Source organism: Silene latifolia, chromosome X, assembly GCF_048544455.1.
Source record: "Silene latifolia isolate original U9 population chromosome X, ASM4854445v1, whole genome shotgun sequence".
Taxonomy (NCBI): domain Eukaryota; kingdom Viridiplantae; phylum Streptophyta; class Magnoliopsida; order Caryophyllales; family Caryophyllaceae; genus Silene; species Silene latifolia.
The window spans coordinates 190,721,447-190,741,119 of NC_133537.1; the positions used below are offsets into that span (position 1 = coordinate 190,721,447).

At 38.6% G+C, this 19,673-nt stretch overlaps 1 non-coding gene across 1 annotated transcript; it reads left to right on the forward strand.

Moving 5' to 3' along the window:
* The first annotated feature begins 13,689 nt into the window (after positions 1-13,689).
* Positions 13,690-13,798, forward strand: LOC141625633 (small nucleolar RNA R71). The gene has a single exon (XR_012535401.1). It is a non-coding gene; the product is annotated as a small nucleolar RNA R71 (small nucleolar RNA).
* Positions 13,799-19,673: the final 5,875 nt, after the last annotated feature.

A 19,673-nucleotide genomic window follows, 5' to 3' on the forward strand; every position in this document is an offset into this window, starting at 1 on the left:
TATATAATTGAAGTTACAACATTCATCAACAATCATCAATCTAAATCAATCAATCTAAATCTCACATCTTCATCGTCAATCTATAACACCAAAGACATATCAACATCTTCATCGTCAATCAATATCGCCAACCGAATTGTCATCATCATCATCATCATCTCCATCTTCATAAAAAAACTACAATTAATAATTAAAAAATTTAGATATAATTCATCAAAAAAAGAATCATACAAATCACTATATTTAAAATTGTCGAGCCATTTTATATACCTAAGTAACGATTTCAACAAAATTCAACAAAAATTAATAAGAAACAAATACAAACCATTATATTCCAAGCATAACCGATCAATCTATAACACCAAAGACATATCAACATCTTCATCATCAATCAATATCGCTAATGACTTATCATCATCATCATCATCATGATCTCCATCTTTATAAAAAAATTACAATTAATAATAAAAAAATTTAGATATAATTCATCAAAAAAACAATCATACAAATCATTATATTTAAAATTATCAAACCATTTTAAATACCTAAGGATCGATTTCAACAAAATCCAACAAAAATTAATAAGAAACAAACACAAACCATTATATTTCGAGCACAATCGATCAATACTGAATATTTTGAAAACTCAATGGTATATAAAAATATAACCATTACTACGGGCACGAAAAAATAATAAATTTAGGCTTTTATTACGCCCTACTCGGAGTCCGAATGAAGATTTACGGAGCTTTTTATGAAGTGGCTTTCATTTTATGCGGAAATAAAAATTTTGATTTGGTTTGAAAATGAAATAAAAATAAGAGGTAAATGAAATTATAAGAGAAAGAATTAATTAGTGTATGGGAAATTGGTTTAAAGGAGACAAACAATTAATTATGCATAGGTAGTATGAATTGTGTGTCTTTTATCTTTTAATCTCAACCATCCATTTTTTAAGATTCAATGGCTTAGATGAGGACTCATGAACTCAACCTAAAATGGTGGACTTATAGGATCCTATTTCTATATATATATATATATATATATATATATATATATATATATATATATATATATATATATATATATATATATATATATATATATATATATGAGTCCATAAGTCCTCTTAGAGGCCATTGGATCTTGAGAATAAATGGCTGAGATTGAAAGGCAAAAATGATAATTAATGGGATGTTTAAGACTCTCTCATCCACACCCTAATTAAACATTAATCACACTACATATACACTTCACTCCCTCTCTCTACCTCATTTTCCCTCAACCCACTTCTCTCTGATCATTCAAAGAAAAAAAAATACTCTCCTCTCTTCTCTCACTCCTCGCACTCCTCCCACCCCATCTCACCACCCACCACCCGACACCGCCACCACCATGACCAACCACCACACTAAACCAATCCCACGTCCTCTCGACACCAACACCACCCCTGCCCCTTTCGGCAGGAACGACTCACACACCCCACCACTCCAGATCTGCCATCACTAGCAGCACCACCACCGTCACCCCCAACCACCACGCCTAACTGTGCCACACCACCACCTATATTGATCGAAATTTCATAACAGTTGCAATTATATGATTTATTTTTTGAAATTACTTATATATATTAGTAGATCTAACATTTTGATTAAAAAAACAACATTAAACGTTAAAAAAAACCGCCAGATCTAGCGGTGGCTGGTGGGGGGTTGTTGTTTTGCGGCAATTTGTCGAGGGTGGTGCTATTTTGGAGGGTGGTGGTGATGGTTTTGTCGAGGGTGTTGTGTTCTAGCTTGTAGTTGTGTTGTTGTGGTCTCGTGTGTTATTGTGGTGGTGATGATGTTCGTGTAGGTCAGAGAGGGTGGTTTTGATGTCCACGGTGGACCGTGATGGCTGGCGACAAGAAAGACACGGAGAAAGGATGGTGTTGGTGCGGCAGTCAGAATGTGTTGTTGGCTTTTCTTTAAAAAATCTCATTCATTTCTCTTAGATTATGCTTTAAAGGCAAAGTTTTTTTTTAAAAAATGAGTGGATCTAAATATGTTGTTATGGTGGATCTAATTGAGTTGTTATGGTTTTCATTGTTTTTTGAAATAAGAAGTGGTTGGTGGCAGTGCAGATCCCCTGTCCCATTTTGTGTCCCGTCTTGTGTCCCATCACTCCTTCTATTGACACATAAGCACTATGATATATACTATTACCATTTATATTATCTTATGTGTGATGTGTCAAGATCTTAAGGTAGTGGGACACAAAATGAGACATAAAAGTGAGACAGGTGATCTCAATTGGGTTGGTGGTGTTGAATAGTCAGAATGTGTTGTTAGCTTTTCTGTTGTTTTCAGATCTTGTTTATTTTTAATTTCTCGTTTTTTTTTTCGGATTTCATATTTCAAATATAGTAAAAAATCGTCTTGTTATATATATATATATATATATATATATATATATATATATATATATATATATATATATATATATATATATATATATATATATATATATATATATTTTCAGATTTCGTATATCAAATCTCGTCTTATTATTTGTTTTATCAAATGTCGTCTTTTAAATTTGTCTTGTTATATGTTTTTTATAGATCTAATAATTTCTCAGATCTAAATTTCTCTTATTATTTAATTTTTCAGATTTATTTGTGAATACGACTAAAGTCACACATTATGTGTAACATCAATGCCATTATATACAACTCCAATGCCCATTTTGTGCGACTTTTAATCTCGTCTTGTGATTGTATCGTTTTTAGATTTTCTTTGTTTTGTCTCTTTTTTGTCCCATTTTTTGTTTTTGTTTTTGTCTCTTTTTTTAATATAGATCTCCTCTTTGTTTTTTTTTTGGTTTTTGTCCCTTTTTTTGTTTTTCAAATTTACTTTACGTTTTTTTTTTTTTTCATATCTCCTCTATTTCGTATATCAAATCTCATTTTCATTTATACTAAAGTTATACTCTCATGGACAAAAGTTGCACATTATGTGTAACTACAATATCCATAATGTGTAACTTCAATGACATTATGTGCAACTTTAATGCACATTATGCGCAACTTCAGTGACATTATGCGCAACTTCAATGCCCATTATGCGCAACTTCAATGCCTTAATTTTGCTCTTTGTCTTTTTTTTTTTTCCACAAATTTGTTTATTCAAATCTAGTAGTTGGAGGTATTGGTATGATTTTGTTTTTAATTTACATTTTTTAGATTTTGTTTTTAATTTACATTTTTTCAGATCTTGTTTTTAAATTTACATTGATTTTTTTCTTTATTTGTATGTTGATTTAATTAACTTTTTAATTTTTCTATTTGCTAATTTTTGGTGGATTTATATTTTTTCAGATCACCTTTATTTTCAATTTCAAATATAATTTTGTTTTATACTTGATACCGTCGTTTAGTACCAAAATTAAATTTATAATTCCAAACTAAAACTATAGCTAGTGATAGTAAGGGTCGAACCACAGAGAGACAAGGTTGATTTTGTTTGCAAATTTTCAGTCTATAAAAGTAACAATTAAATGGGGGTTTTGAAGTTGGTTGGCTAACAGGCTAATCGCAAAAATGAATATTCTTAACAAGATAAAAAGGGGATCGGGAACTTCGATTCACCATGGCACATAACGGGTCAGTCAAGCAGCGGAGATCTTTTAATACGGTCTCAGGGAAGATAAGCCAATCTTTCGATCAACACTCGAATAACCTCGCGGTCTAATAATTCCCAAGAATTTATCAAAGTTTTCACTCAAGAGAAATTCTAAATCTAGCGACGAATTAAATCACCAATCTTTCGACCTAGCAAAGAAATCCATCAAAAGAAAACAAGACCAATACGGAAGAACTCATGCTACACAACTATCCTACTTCAATACCATGGCTCACCTCGTTCCCAATCAAAGGAATTACCTACGCATAATCAAGACTATACTAATTACTAGATTAACAATAAAGAACGAATTCAACATGATGGAATCTAACTAGAACAAAGGAGAGAAACCAATTACTGAAATTAATTCAAGAAAACAAGAATTAAATTAACAAGGAAGAATATAAAGAAAGAACAATTGCATTAAAGGCTTACTAATTGAATATCAAGAACCAAACATTCGAATCCAGGTCTCCGTCTCAAGCTAGATCTGAAAACTAAGTTTTTTCAGAATAAAAATTGCATAACCTAAAAGTTGCTGCGTTCAACTGATAAAAGATACTGAAAGTTAATTACAAGTTGGGCTTTTAAAAGTCTAACACGGAAAATTAAACATCAGCTCGCAATACGGTCGATCGACTGGTCTGCACGGTCGATCGACTGAATCTGTGGAACAGTAGTTCCTGTCTGAACTCCAGTGGTCGATCGACTGAAAAGCTTAGTCGATCGACTGAGTACGTTGTGCAGTGGCTCCTTGATGCTTCCAAAATGAGTCTTCATTCCTTGCACGCATCTCAAGGTGAGTGAATGAGCTCTCCTTCCTCTTAGCTTCCTCAAACTCGCTTCCGGAGGACGAACTTGGCTTGATTTAGCCTACTTCCACGCATTCCTACAATAAATCATAGAAAACGCAAAGTAAACCGTTTCGGGAGAAATAGCAGCCTTAAGCCACCAATTAAGCATGGAAATACGCGCCAAAACCTCAATTAAAGTGTATAGAATATGCACGTATCAAATCTCCCCAAACCAAACCTTGCTTGTCCCCAAGCAAGCACTATGACCCGTATAAAACTAAATGGAAAGGAGTACATTTCAGAGCTAACTACAAGTCAATGCCGAATTATCTAATGCCCAAGGTTATCTACTGCAAAGCTTAAATCAAGCGAACAAATTTATGCATATCATAGAATCAAACCGGGCGTTCGACCTTGCAAGACTCATACAGTCGGACTCTCCCGGATCGCTCTTCTCTCAGCAAAGCAAATGGTAAGATGATATGTAAAAGAAAGGGAAGAAAAATATAGTCTCTCACCTAGACTGCGACCGACAAAACATGTATGCTTGACTAGCATGAGTAATGATTCTATTCACCGTACATACGCATAACCACCGTCAAAGACTATCACATGCCGAATTATTGCAAAATTTGGATATGTGAGGCGAAGTGGGAAAGAAGGGGCAAAGCAAATATGGAAAAGTGAAGGTAAGAGCCAAGCTAGTACCTAATGAACCATCAGAAATCGAATCCCTTCCTCCAACTCAACTAAAACAAACAACCATGCCTTTATTGACTAGACAACACACAAATCCAAACGGACGCCTCCAAAACAAGAGATAAACACATGAGGCGTGTTTTTATTCCACCCAAGACTTATTATTTCAAGACTCTCCTCTTTTTTTTTTTTTTTTTTTTCTGTTCCTGTTTCTTTCTTTTTCTTTTCATCATTTTTTTTTTTTCAAAACTGGCGGTAGTCGATCGACCACGATGGTTGTCGATCGACCACCCCGCACACTTGACCATTCCGCCAACAATGACTTCTTTTTTTTTTTTTTTTTTTCATTTTTTCGAATTCTTCCTTTCTTCATTTTTTTCTTTTCAAATTTGAAACAATTCCTTCATTTCTCAAAATTACCCGCTCCAAAATTACAAGAGCGAACCAAAACGACTTAAATCAACAAATTCCTCTACTACTTCCTAGCTTGGCACAATGGTAGGCTAAGTATGGGATGTAGTTGAGGGCAACTGGCGATTTTGGCTTATAGTGGAGTTAATGGGGTAAAACGAGAAAGGGGACGATGCAATAATTCTCCAAACATGCAATACCGACCACAAACCAATGCGTATGGGCAAAAAGCAATCAAAACTCATACACGTGCAAAACATGAAATGAAGGGAGTAACTACTCTCAATCCTAATTTAACCGGTCATAAATGTCACCAGTTATAGGCTCTATATCTCAGAAGGTATAAGTAGTTTGCCAAAAGTAATGAGTCAAGTCTAATTGCCCGAAATAGATTCCATAACAAAATTTGAGATATCGCCTTTGATTCTTGCTAAGCAGCTATGAAAAGACAGGGGACGGCATGTTTGACTAATAGAGCAAAATCATCATTAAAAACTCCAATCCGACTCAACTACATGCAAAAATAAACGTGATATTTTGGTTTTTTATGCATTTTTTTCAATTTTTTTTTTTTTTTTTTTTTTTTTTTTTAAAGGAAAGAATAAAACAAATGCAAGCAGAATTTAAACATGTGACGGAAATGCAATAGAAAACGAATGCAGATGCAAGACAAAAGGCATATGCAAATACCCTCCCCAAACCAAAACGCACAATGTTCCCATTGTGCTCAACAAAGCTAAGTCACGGCGAGAAAAATGGGAGAATAAGAGCATAAAAGGTAAAAGGAAGCGAAAAGAGAGAGGAAAATACTCACAAAAATACGACCTCCCCAAACCAGCCAAAAACGGGGAGGTCACCAGCATCTAATCTCCACCCTCGTAGGAGGGGTCACTGTCCTCGTCAGACCCCGACTCACTCTCCTCCTCCTCAGCAGCAGGAGTAGCTCTCCTGGAAACGGAGGGAGTGGGTCTCTGGAAGTGGAGGGACCGTGGCGGTGGTGGTAGGAGGGGTCTCCTAGCGGCCCGAGGGTAGCCACCCTCGGGGGAACAAAGTAAGAAGGGTGAGCCCGGTCACCCTTCGGAGCGGCCCCTCGAGCTAGCTCGTCGTAGGACCGGGAACGGGCCGATGGCCGTGTCCAATCTGTGCTCGTTGAAGCTCCTGCACAAATCACCCAAAACACGTGACATTGCCCTCGGTCCATGACCCGAGGGACAACTAAAGGAGTAGGTGCCCGAAAAGTAGCCCGCACCGCCAGTAGGGGTGGTAGTGGAGGTAGGGGTGCTGTGAAGAGGAGGCATGAGCCCTCCTCAAAGTGCCACGAAGGCGTGGCGCCACCAAGGAAGCTGTAACTAGGCAAAGGTGGCCTAGCAGATCCCTCAACAGTGGTGAGGGGCAAGATAGGAGGGTAGCCGGTGACAGGGATGCGGTCACAGATGAAAGAGTCAATCTTCCACCGCATCTGTCTATCGACCCAATGGACGCCCATCGCGTAAGGGAGGTCCATAAAACGCAGCTCTGGGTCAATGGGATCCTCCTGTCGAGGGAAAAGTAAAACAAGGCGGTTGGCGATACGTGTCACCAAACCGCCACAGGCAATGGTGGTCTTGGTGCCCTCACTTACAGTCTGAAAGTGAGCGGCGGTCAAGTAGGCAATGTTATAGATGCGGGCTCTCCGACGCTCAACGTTCAGATAACCCGCCAAAATCGAAAGCTCAATATTATTCACGTTATTAGACTCTTTGCGGCCAAAAATGGTATTACCCATTAACCGCAAAAAATAACGAAGAGGGGGCAAGTGGACGGAAGTGCCCGTCCTCCTCAACCCGTAAGTGTCACCAATACAAGACCACATGGCCCGGTGAGTGTCAGAGGGGTCCGAGGTGCTACCCTCGGAGCAAAGACCCAGAAAACCCGCGAAATCAGCAAGTGTCAGAGAATAATTGACATTAAAAAGGCGAAAGGAAATGCAGGGTTTGGTCTCGTCAGCCTCAAAGGCTTTGGAATCAAAAGCATAAGAGGAAAAGAATTCTAGGGTTATGACATAATATGTGAACTCAGACATGTCCACGGACCTATCATACCCGTCCCATTTAGCGGGGACACGACCAGACTCATGTGACCTAGTTTCTCCAAAGTGTCTTTATGGAGAAACCGGGTAGTGTGACCTTCTATCGAAACAAAGAAAGAGAATTTAGCGCGCTGAATAGGTTTTTCAAAGATAACCTGCGGATAGTCAGGTAGACTATCCGTAGTGGTCTCTATCATCAGAGGCGGTCCGCGCGGGCGCTTAGCAGGCCGTTGACTCGACTGTCCCTCTTGCATTGGTGCTTTTCCCTTTGTCATCGTGATTCCTGCAAAAAGAGTCAAATTAGCAACAACAACCAACTCAAGCTACGAATTCCAGAAGCCCGCGTCAAAATCAGACCATCTACCCAAATTAGGGTTTCGAAATTTTTAGGGCAAACGGAATTAATCGCTCCTAGTTGCTAATTAGGGCCGAAAATCAAGGGGTAAAGGCTAGAATAAGCAATTAAAGCATGTATATTAGCAGAAATCAAACCCTAAAATCGTTTTCCCCAAATCGATTTTTTCGACTCAAGGGGTCAGTGCTCGAAAAATTAGCATGGATCTTCAGCAAAACTCGAACAAATAGCATAGAAATAAGATTAGAAGCATACCTTGATGATTTCTTTGAAGATTAAAGCAAGAATGGCAGAGAATGAGGCGAAAATGAGGTGAAAATCGCAGCAGTGGAAAGGAACTTAGGGTTTCTTTTGTTTTTTCAGAATTTAGGGAAGTGAATGAATGAGAAAAGAAGGATGTAAACTTCCCTTATTAACTTCCTCTGAACCCGCGGACTGGTCGATCGACCAGTTCACTTGGTCGATCGACTGATCCTTTAGTAACGTACCTTCTGGACTTTCCTTGGTGGTCGATCGACTATGTGACCCATCGATCGACCAGTACTCTACATACCGGTAGCTTCGTTCTCCTCACGTCGATCGATCGATGAACCACCTAGTCGATCGATTGTTTGAACTGGCAATTGGAATTAAATTCTTCAAAATTCATTACGCCATCGTAACTGCCTGTCTATCCCTGTCAAAAATCCAGTAAACCACTTACGCACTTTGCACAAAATGAATTCCTGCATAAATTATCAAAGGCGTAAAAATTTTCCCAAACCAGGAAATTACAAACTTAAAGGAAATAGAGAAAACAAAAGCAGTAAAAGTAAAAATGCAAAATGAATGAAATAACGAAAGGGAAAACCTAAATTACAAAATAACTACAACCTGGGTTGCCTCCCGATTAGCTGGTTTAAGAGGTCCCCACGACCTTGTTACCTCACTTTTCATCATCGATAGCGGATCGAAGTACAAAACCTCGACCTTCCCAACATATGCATCTGATCCGTGATAGTGCTTTACATATTGGCCATTTACCTTGAACCTTTCCCCAGTGAGAGGTCTCAATTCAACAGATCCGAACTTTGTGACATTTGTGACCGTATAGGGGCGGTCCACTGGATTTGACTTACCGGAAATAAACGGATACGAGCGTTAAAAAGAAGTACCTTATCGCCAATATGGAACTCGCGCTTTATGATTCTCTTGTCGTGCGTGCCGCTTTGATTTCTCCTTGTAGATCCTTGCATTGTCATAGGCCAGCAGCCTAAATTCCTCTAGTTCATTCAGCTGTGTCATGCGTTTCTCACGAGAGAGGTTAGGATCTAAACTCAAATCACAAATAGCCCACCAGGACTTACGCTCTAACTCAACAGGTAAATGACATGTCTTACCATAAATCAATCGGTATGGTGACATCCCGATTGGCGTTTTAAACGCCGTCCTATAAGCCCATAAGACATCAGCTAACTTAAGACTCCAGTCTTTCCGTGATTTAGAAACAACTTTAGCTAAGACTTCTTTCAATTCTCTGTTAGAAACCTCAACCTGACCACTAGTTTGGGGATGATACCCCAAACCTCTACGATGTTGGACACCGAATTTAGTCAATAAAGCACTAAGTTGTTTCTCTTTAAAATGTATTCCCCCATCGCTAATGACAACCCGAGGGACACCAAAACGAGGGAAAATAATCTTTTTAAACAATTTAATCACGGCTTTTGCATCGCAATGGGGAGTAGCAATAGCTTCCACCCATTTGGATACATAATCTACAGCTACGAGGATATATTTATTACCTTGACTGCTCGGAAAAGGTCCTTGATAATCAATGCCCCAGACATCGAAAATCTCGACCTCAAGAATGCCCACCTGTGGCATCTCATGTCTCTTGGAAATATTCCCCGATCTTTGACAAGCATCGCATTCAGCAACAAAACTGCGACAATCTGCATGCAAAGTTGGCCAATAAAAACCAGATTGGAGTACCTTAGCTACGGTCCTGGACGGACCGTGATGACCACCATAAGCAGAAGAGTGGCAAGCCTCTAGGATATCCTTCACCTCCCACTGAGGTACGCATCTCCGGATGAGACCGTCTGCGCATTCCTTGAAAACATAAGGATCATCCAAAAATATTGTCTAGCATCATAAGCAAACCGCTTCTTCTGCCGCCATGAAAGCTCGGGTGGTATCCTACCGTCACAAACAAAGTTAGCAAAATCAAAGCAAACCACGGAGGTGGATAAGAACTGAAGTAGTAATAGCTAACAAACTCTCATCGGGAAAAGAATCATTAATAGGCAACGAATCCTCCCTTTCGTCATTGCAGACGAGATAAGTGGTCACTACCACATTCTCTGCTCCTTTCTTATCTCGATCTCCAAATCAAACTCCTGCAAAAGGAGTATCCACCTCAAAAGCCTTGGCTTTGCATCTTTCTTAATAAAGAGAGTCTTCAACGCTGCATGGTCAGTGTAAACAATAACCTTAGAACCTAATAAATAAGACCGAAATTTGTCTAAGGCAAAAACAACAGCTAGAAACTCTTTCTCAGTGGTAAAATAGTTGACTTGAGTCTCATCCAGAGTTCGGCTCGCATAGTATATGGCATTCAAAGCTTTATTCTTTTTTGTCCCAGAAGCGCACCGATAGCATAATCGCGGCATCACACATGATCTCAAATGGGAGGTCCCAATCAAAGCGCTGAATGATTGGCGCAGAAATTAGGGCCTCCTTTAACCTGTTGAAAGCGACATGGCACTCATCAGTAAATTCAAAGACAGCATCCTTAAGAAGCAATTGTGTAAGTGGTTTAGCAATTTTTGAAAAATCCTTAATGAAACGCCGGTAGAAACCAGCGTGACCTAGGAAACTCCTCACTCCTTTAACATTCACGGGAGGAGGTAATTGCTCAATCACCTGCACCTTTGCCTTGTCAACATGTATACCCTTATCAGAAATCAGATGCCCTAACACAACTCCTTCATTGACCATAAACTGACACTTTTCCCAGTTTAAAACAAGATTAACATCTATACAACGCTGCATGACTTTATCAAGGTTAGCTAAACAACGATCAAAGTCTTTGCCATAAAGCGAGAAATCATCCATGAATACTTCCATAATATTCTCTATATAATCGGAAAAAATCCCCATCATGCACCTCGAAAGGTGGCGGGGGCATTACACAATCCGAAAGGCATTCTACGATACGCAAAAACACCCTGTGGACAGGCAAAAGTAGTCTTACTCTGATCGTCCGGATGAATAGGGATCTGAAAGAACCCTGAATATCCGTCTAGAAAACAGAAAAATTTGTTAGAAGCAAGTCTTTCAGTCATTTGGTCAACAAAAGGGAGGGGGAAATGGTCTTTCTTGGTGGCGGCATTTAACTGTCTATAATCAATGCACATCCGCCACCCTGTCACTACTCGAGTTGGTATTAATTCATTTTTATCATTTTTAACCACGGTAGTCCCTCCTTTCTTCGGGACCACCTGAACTGGGCTAACCCACTTGGAGTTGCCAACTGTATAAATAATACATGCATCAAGTAGTTTCATCACCTCAGCCATGACAACCTCCTGCATCTTCGGGTTCAACTTGCGTTGACCCTATCTGTAGGGCTTGTGACCCTCTTCCAGCTCTATCCTATGCATACAAACATCGGGGCTGATGCCCTTAATGTCATCCAAAGAGTAACCCAAAGCCTTTCTGTTTTTCTTAAGTATACACATCAAAGCAGATAGCTGGTCATCATTAAGCTTAGAGCTAACAATAGCTGGTAGTCTTGCTCCGTATCATCTAGAAAAACATACTTAAGATTAGGGGAAGTGGCTTACGCTCTGGCACCTTTACCTCTACAAAGATAGACAGAATCGGCTTCAATGGTGTAGCAAGTGTTCACCAAGTTATCATTGGCCAGGCTCAAAAGCATCTCATCTACCTCTTCATTGAGCTCGTAGCTCTCCATTGAGGCAACCAAAGCATCTGGCTCCTCAGCATTTTCCACTGTATTACCTGCACACTCATCTGAATGAGTTAGATCAGCTAAGGGATCCTTGGCTAAGGATTCCCTCCAATTACAAGTAACAATCCTGTCAACAACATCAATAGAATAACACGTATCCTCATCAGCAGGTTCAGTTGCCTTGTGAGCAAGACTGAACTCAATAGTGTCATCCCCTACCTCTAAGGTGATGGTTCCGCGTTTGACATCTATCACATGACCCAACTGTATGTAAGAACGGTCTACCTAAAATAATAGGTATCTGACTATCCTCTGCAATGTCCAAAACAACGAAATCGACAGGAATAAAAAACTTACCCACTCGAACGGGTACATCCTCTAGAACACCTATAGGTCTCTGAGTCGATCTATTTGCCATTTGAACGGTAATATCGGTCACCTTAAGTCTACCAATGTTTAACCTTTCGCAAACAGAATACGGCATGACACTAACGCTGGCTCCTAAGTCACAAAGGGCCTTTCCAATTACGTGGTTACCTATAGTACAAGGAATTGAAAAACTACCCGGGTCTTTCAATTTAGGTGGCACATTAACTTGTGAAAGAACATTACATTCCTCCACAAACGCAACATTACCATCATCACGAAAATTTCTCTTACGATTCAAAATGTCTTTCATAAATTTAGCGTAAGAGGGTACCTGGGTAATTAAATCAGTGAAAGGAACCGTTACCTCGAGGTTCTGGACCATCTCCAGAAACTTACCAAACTTACGCTCCAGCTTGGTAACCTTCAAGCGCTCCGGATATGGGACTGCAACACTGGCCGTAGGATCAGTAACCTTCGGCTTTCGTAGGTTTAAAACCCCCGTCAAATCATCAATGAGTGATGGATCATGCAAACTAGTTGACGGATTTGCATCCTGCTCTGGAGATCCAGTCGATCGACTGGTATGGGTGGTCGATCGACCAAGTGAGCTGGGAGTGAACAGTTCCTGACCAGAATTAACGTCATCAGGTATTTCAGTCGATCGACTGAGGATGTTTGTCGATCGACTGGATGTGCTAGGAGTGAATTGTTTCTGACCAGAAACTATTTTGTCTGACAATTCAGTCGATCGACAGGGAATGTTGGTCGATCGACCGGAATTACTGGCATTCAGACTCGTTGTTGCATCAGAATTCAAACGAGCTTCTTCACCATTTCCTGAGTCTTCCTTTGGCTTGTCGGGACTTTCATAAGAAAGGCCACTTCTGAGATTTATGGCATTGATCGTCTCAACCGGCCCTTCACATTTAATTGAAGAATTAGCGGCTTGCTTAGCCTCCATATTCTCCAATTGTTTAACAAAATTCCGTGAGGACTCAATCCCGGCTGCTTCCATATTCGCCACTTGAATCAAAAGTAGTTGGACCATCTCATTTAACTTCTCGATCTCATGTGAGTTTTGAACAGGAACTTCGACTTTCTCCTTGGAAGCTTCAGAAGTCTCGAGCTTCTCGAGACGGGTAGAAATGGAAGTTATAAGTGTCATAACGGCAGTCATTTCTTCACTTTGCTTTCGTGACTTTCCACGTGAACTTCCAAACTCAGCTTTATGGACTGCCATCTCCTCAATGGTGTTCCAACTTTTACTTTGACCGGTATTGTTTTGGAACCTACCATTAGCAGCTGCATCCAAAATGACTTTGTAATCATCATATAAAGCATTGTAAAATAGGTTACAAAGATACCATTGCTGGAAACCATGATGAGGGACAGCTCGGACCAAACGTTTGAAACGTCCCCATGCTTCACAAAAATCTTCGTCGGCTCCTTGCTGAAAACTCGTGATTTTACCCTTCAAGGCATCAGTCTTCGAGAGCGGGAAGTACTTCTTGTAGAAGGCCAGTGCTAAAGATGTCCAGTCAGTGACTCCAGCTGCTACCCTATCAAGGTAGCGATACCAATCTCGCGCCGAATCCTTCAAGGAGTATAAGAACATGAACCCTTTTACTTCATCTTGAGTTACTCCCTCCAGTATAGGTATTGAACAGCAATAGTCCGTGAAAATTTCCATATGTTTCAAGGGGTCTTCATCTGACAGACCCGCGAACTGATTCCGTTCCACTAAATCAATATAAGAGGAACGAAACTCGAATTTACCGATAGAAGGAGTAGGTAACTGTTGCCCCTTTGGAAGGTGGTGCTCCTTTGGCTGAAAGTTATCATATATCGTAGCCATAACTTCCAAAATGAGAGTACTCAAGTCTTCCTCTCAAAAACCTGTCCTCTAACTGTGCAAAAGCAAAACTAGAAGCAAAGGTAAGCAACGGCCTCAAGGAACAAAAGTTCCTTGAGACAAGGAAAAATAAACTAAAATAAAGCAAACAGAATTACACCGTCTCCCCGGCAACGGCGCCAAAATTTGATACCGTCGTTTAGTACCAAAATTAAATTTATAATTCCAAACTAAAACTATAGCTAGTGATAGTAAGGGTCGAACCACAGAGAGACAAGGTTGATTTTGTTTGCAAATTTTCAGTCTATAAAAGTAACAATTAAATGGGGGTTTTGAAGTTGGTTGGCTAACAGGCTAATCGCAAAAATGAATATTCTTAACAAGATAAAAAGGGGATCGGGAACTTCGGTTCACCATGGCACATAACGGGTCAGTCAAGCAGCGGAGATCTTTTAATACGGTCTCAGGGAAGATAAGCCAATCTTTCGATCAACACTCGAATAACCTCGCGGTCTAATAATTCCCAAGAATTTATCAAAGTTTTCACTCAAGAGAAATTCTAAATCTAGCGACGAATTAAATCACCAATCTTTCGACCTAGCAAAGAAATCCATCAAAAGAAAAGAAGACCAATACGGAAGAACTCATGCTACACAACTATCCTACTTCAATACCATGGCTCACCTCGTTCCCAATCAAAGGAATTACCTACGCATAATCAAGACTATACTAATTACTAGATTAACAATAAAGAACGAATTCAACATGATGGAATCTAACTAGAACAAAGGAGAGAAACCAATTACTGAAATTAATTCAAGAAAACAAGAATTAAATTAACAAGGAAGAATATAAAGAAAGAACAATTGCATTAAAGGCTTACTAATTGAATATCAAGAACCAAACATTGAATCCGGTCTCCGTCTCAAGCTAGATCTGAAAACTAAGTTTTTTCAGAATAAAAATTGCATAACCTAAAAGTTGCTGCGTTCAACTGATAAAAGATACTGAAAGTTAATCACAAGTTGGGCTTTTAAAAGTCTAACACGGAAAATTAAACATCAGCTCGCAATACGGTCGATCGATCCGCAGTGCACGCACGGTCGATCGGCGAATCAATGGGAACAGAGTTCTGTCTGAACTCCAGTGGTCGATCGACTGAAAAGCTTAGTCGATCGACTGAGTACGCTGTGCAGTGGCTCCTTGATGCTTCCAAAATGAGTCTTCATTCCTTGCACGCATCTCAAGGTGAGTGAATGAGCTCTCCTTCCTCTTAGCTTCCTCAAACTCGCTTCCGGAGGACGAACTTGGCTTGATTTAGCCTACTTCCACGCATTCCTACAATAAATCATAGAAAACGCAAAGTAAACCGTTTCGGGAGAAATAGCAGCCTTAAGCCACCAATTAAGCATGGAAATACGCGCCAAAACCTCAATTAAAGTGTATAGAATATGCACGTATCAATACTAAAGTTATACTCTCATAGACTAAAGTTGCACATTATGTGTCACATCAATGGGATTATGTGCAACTTCAATGACATTATGTGCAACTTTATTATACATTATGTGTAACTTTTATGGCATTATATGCAACTTCAATGGCCATTTACAACTTCAGTGGCATTATGTGCAACTTCAATGTCCATTATGTGCAACTTCAGTGGCATTATACGCAACTTCAATGACATTATGTGCAACTTCAATAGCATTATGTGCAATTTCAATGCCCATATGCGCAACTTCAGTGGCATTATGCGCAATTTCAATGACATTATGTGCAACTTCAATCTCGTCTAGTCATTGTGTTAGTTTCAAATCTGAATTTAAATTTGGACTAAAGTTATACGATTTTGGACTAAAGTTACACAATTTCTGACTAAAGTTATATAAGGAGGACTAAAGTACAGTAGGACAAGTTATATAAACTTGTGTTAAAATTAAATAAATTCCAAGTAATTTTTGACTAAAGTTATACAAATTTGGACTAAAGTTACCCAATTTTGGACTAAAGTTATACAAAAATGACTAAAAATACAATAGGACTAAAATTATATAAACTTGTCCTAAAATTAAATAAATTACAATTAATTTATCAAAAAAGAGTAAAGTTACAGAAATTTGCCTAAAGTTACACGCGTAAAACACGGACATTACACTCTAAAAATAATAAAATGTCGTAAATTTGTCCTAAAATTACAAAAGTAAAAAAACAATACGTCATAATCACTTTTTAGTCAAAAGTTACACTTTTTTGGATTAAAGTTGCACTCGTAAAAGACTGAAGTTACACTAGTACAATTCTGAAATGTCGTAAACTTGTGTTAAAATTACAAAAAGTAAAAAAAAAAATATCCGTCAAAATCACTTTTTAATTTAAAGTTACACTATTTATTATTAAAGTTACACTCGTAAAACTCTAAAGTTACACTCTAAAAAATAAAAAAATGTCGTAAACTTGCCTTGAAATTATAAAAAGTTAAAAAAATATCCGTCAAAAATACTTTTTAATTAGAAGTTACACAATTTAGTATTAATTTTTCACTCGTAAAACACTAAAGTTACAGTAATTAGCATTAAAGTTACACTGGTAAAAGTGCCATAAACTTTGTAAAAAGTTGGAAGTATAAGAAGACAAAGAGTAGTATTAAGTGAGTCAGATAATAGATTAGTGCATGTGTAATTAAGTCTAGAGAGAGAAAATGCAATTAATTAGTGTTAAGTGTGTTTTTGTGTTTCAATCTCAACCATCCATCTCCAACATCCAATGACTAGGACGAGGCCTTATGGACTCAATTTACTTGGTGGACTTAGGAGAACTCACCTCTCTCTCTCTCTCTCTCTCTCTCTCTCTCTCTCTCTCTCTCTCTCTCTCTCTCTCTCTCTCTCTCTCTCTCTCTCTCTCTCTCTCTCTCTCTCTCTCTCTCTCTCTCTGTATATATATTGAGAGGAGTTATAATGAGTCTACAATTTTGGTTGAGTCCTTACGTCCTAATATCAGCCACTCAGTTTTTAGTGTAACTTTACTATTTTCTGAGTGTAATTTTAATCCTTTACGAGTGTAACTTTAATCATTTAAGGCCATTTTTTATATAAAAATTTAAATTTATCATTTAAGGCCATTTTTTTTATACAAAAATTTGATTTTATGTTATATAATATCATTTTGAATATATAAATTTGAATTTATGTAATTTTAACGATTTATGTAACTTTAATATTTTATGAGTGTAACTTTAGTGCTTTACAAGTGTAATTTTAGTATTTTAAGGATGTAACTTTATTTTTTAAAGTTATTTTTTATGTAAAATTTAAATTTATGTAAATTTTATTTCATGTTGAATTTATGAAATTTTAACAAGTTTATGTAACTCTAGTGATTTACGATTGTATTTGTAGTCATAATAAGTGTAACTTTAGTTTGATATGAGTGTAACTTCAATCCTATAAGAGTGTAACTTTGGTCCGATAAGAGCGAGCACAACCATGACCACCACCACCACCACCACCCTCCTTTCACACCGACCACTGAAGCACACAACGCAACACCTTTTGACCACCACCACCCTCGCTACCTTCTGACCATGACCATCAACCCACCATCAGCCAATCCAAAAAAAAAAAAAAAAAAACGAAAAACTGAAAAAAAAAACAAAAAAAAAAGAAGAAAAAACACAAAACCCACCATCAGCCAATCTAAAAAAAAAGAAGAAAAAAAAAACGACAATAACTCAACAGTCACCACCGTGAACACCCACCACCACCACTCAAAAAGAAAAAAAAAGGATTATCTAATAAGAATACTCTAAACTATGATCATCCTTCTCAAAATACTCCAATCTTTGTTTTAACTAACAAAATACCCAACTATTACCCACATTCACTTTGAATAGAATTAGTGCATTATTAACTTGTTGTAGGAGGTTAATTTGCTTGGGCCAATTGTTTTTTTTTTTTTTTCATACTCCAACTCCTTTCTTTTCCCCTGCTACTTCATCATCTGCTTCATGTAACATTTTTATTTTCAAATTTTGTCTCTCTCCTCCATTTCAACCGAACTTCATCTCCCTCATTCTCCCTCTTTAATTTTCCTCTCCCTACCATTATTGTCTTCCTCTTCGGCTCTTTATCTTCATTGCACTTCCAGGTTATTCCATCGATGTCGCCGCAGGATTTTGAGACGAACTACATAATAATGGTAGTTTATTGGTCTTTCTTTTAGATTGCACATGTAAATCTCTCCTCTTGAAAACTGAATCAAACACTGCTTCTCCCTCTTCTTATAAACCGACAATCAAACACTTTATCACCGGTGATGTTGACACTGCCCCAACAAACAAACACCTTCTTCATATCTCCATATCCAAGGTGTTTTGCTGACGCTGCCACCATAATCGCCCACCACCACCAGGGTGTTTTGAAGTCGGGAATGACGTTAGGGACACAATGAAGTTGGATAGACCCGAATTTGTTGTTGGTGGTGATTATCCATCCCATATACCAACAGACCATGAAGTTTCTTATCCATCCCATATACCAACAGACCCGAGGTTTTGTGGTGCTCCACCAACATCTTCAACGACATAACAAACCATAATCCGCCACATAAGGTCAATATTCTTGCTCATCTGTCATTTTTAACTTATTCCTAAGAGATTGTAAATCATCAAATCATGTCACATGTCGGTAACATCTCGTAAAGCCCTAATGCAAACCAAAGCTCACTTAGCCAACTAATACCAAAAGGACGAGAACAACAACTATAAACAACTTCTACTCATAATTGGATACTAGACAACCAACACCACGTGATGTATTACAAAATAATGACCTCATCTCAAAATCCCATACCATACACAGTGTGAAGCCCCTGGAGACCGTCATAATTCACCAATCGTTGTCGACCACATGTACGAGTACTATATATTTACTACCAACTTACTAAGTATGTGTAATACCCGCCCTGTTTAAGGACCTCTTGACCGACCATTTGACCAGAGTAGACCGTAGGAGGGGATAGGTGAGAGGATAAAGGACTTATGTATCTGTTTACTTGACCAAGTTGAGACTACTCGGCCGAGTAGTGGTAACACTCGACCGAGTAAGGCATACTCGGTCGAGTATAAGAGTACTCGACCGAGTATAGCCGCTGTCGACGCGTTATTATAAAACGCAAGTTGGTAAGTCTTATTTCATTTACGACGGTTCCCTACCTCTCTAACCCTAACATATCTCTCTCTCACCTATCACCCACTTCTCTATACACTCTCATCTAGCCTAGACACTAACCAAGGAAGGGAGATTGGCTTATATGTGGAGTATTCAAGTAAGGATGTCATCGTTGTCGACTTCGGTCCGCGTCTTAAGGTAAGTCGCCGTTTCGTTGTTGTCTTTCAGTAGGTCTTTGGGGTAGTCTTGTAATAGGATACGGTTACCGTTTGCAGGATTTGTCTCGGAGTTTTGCCTGACTAGTTGTTGGATGCATTTTTATGGATTAGCGATAAGG